This window comes from Suricata suricatta, chromosome 4 (assembly GCF_006229205.1).
Source record: "Suricata suricatta isolate VVHF042 chromosome 4, meerkat_22Aug2017_6uvM2_HiC, whole genome shotgun sequence".
Lineage (NCBI taxonomy): Eukaryota > Metazoa > Chordata > Mammalia > Carnivora > Herpestidae > Suricata > Suricata suricatta.
The window spans coordinates 126,364,666-126,366,447 of record NC_043703.1 but is presented as its reverse complement, the minus strand read 5'-3'; positions in this window follow the sequence as shown (position 1 = coordinate 126,366,447).

Sequence of the window (1,782 nt, the reverse complement as noted above, 5' to 3'; positions counted from 1 at the left end):
GAGGAGGAGGAGGAGGAGGAGGAGGAGGAGGAAGAGGAGGGTAAGGAAAAAGGGAAAAAGAATAATTTATTTATATAATTCACTAAATGTTGCCGTCAGCCATCTGGTGATTTCTGATAGGAACGTGGAAAACCCCAGATTCACCTGACAAAGTTAGGCTACCTGTTATGAAAGGGATGGGAGGGGTGGAAATTCAAGTGTTTATTTCACTCACAAGAGAAGTCTAATGATTACCTACGCTATTGTGTCATTCCTCAGATTTGTGCTGGCAACAGTGCAGGATCAAGCTCACCGCATCAGAAGAGGGAGGAAATGATTCCTGTTTCTAACCATTTCGAGCTGTATGTAGAGCCTTCCCGTCCTGCTGTCCCTGAAGGACACATGCCCCACTTACTTAAGATGATGGACATTGGCTCCAAGTTTAAGATGTTAAAAAAACAAAATTCAACTGAGTAAATTTTAAAGATCTTATTGGCTTTATTCAACAATTCATGAATCAGACAACATCCCATCTGGCAGATAGAAAGGAGCTCCAAAGGGCTGTGCAAATTAAAACACTTTTATAGGTAGAAGGGGGCAGAACATAGAAGTTACTAGCAAGGAGTGGCTTGTTTCAAGCAAGATCACTTGCCTTTGGGAGACAGCAAGGGTCTATGAGACAGACTCCTTCAGTGTTGCTGATCAGATAATTCCAGACTTCCACTGGGAGAGGTTGAAACTGGAATTAAATTAGGTATTAAGTCTTGGTTTGGTGACATGGGCCTTTCTCTCTCTCTTTTTTTAACATTTTTTAAAAATTTATTTTAGAGAGAGAGACAGAGCACAAGCATGGGAGGACAGAGAGAGAGGAAGACACAGAAACCAAAAAAGGCTCCAGGCTCTACGCTGTCAGCAGAGCCTGACATGGGGCTTGAACTTGTGAACTATGAGATCATGACCTGAGCCCAAGTTGGACACTCAACCAACTGAGCCACCCAGGCACCATTGTTGTCTCTGTTTTAACTGATGGAACCCAAACTATCCCTTGGGGAAAAGCAAGATTGTATGGAGGTACAGATCCAACTGTCCAGGTTCAAATCCAGAATCTGCCAAGGCTATGGGATCTTCCACATGTCCTTTAATCTCTCAATAACTCAGCATCCATAATTGTAAAACTGGCTTCCAGGTCAAATGTGAGAAACACCTAGAATGGGAAACGTGTTACCCTGCATTACTGTGATCCTGACCTTGCCATGGTATGGCAAAAAGCAACCTCTATTCTCTGGAGCTGAAATATGCAACTCAAGACAGAGTTTGGGAAAAAGAAGAACAATAGCTTTATTCCTTTGCTGGCAAAGGAGGTGGCAGCAGGCTAAGGCCTTCAAAACTGCAGGCCCACCTGAAGGAAGTGGCTGGGGTGGGGGCGGGGGGGGGATAAGGAAATATAAGATCCAGGACTTGTGTGTTGGCTGCCAGCCTCCTTCATTGTGTATTCAGGGTGATACCGGGTTCCTGACACAAAAGGCTAAGAAGGGAGGAGGGAGGTTTGCAGAATAGAGAAAGAGGGTGGCTTAGTTTAAAAGCGAACTTCGCTGAACCATTAGTGCAGCCATTTTGATTTTTTGTTCAACTTTATGCTTTTAAGTGGTTTCAATTGCATCAGGCCACTAAACGCTAAGCAGCCAACAGAAGCTGCATGGCCTGCCTTCTCGGGTTTATCGGCAGGGACACCTGTCAAAAGAAAACATTCAAGGTGGTTCCACATCTGGCTTCACAGTGTGAGATGCTCCCTGGACCCATGCC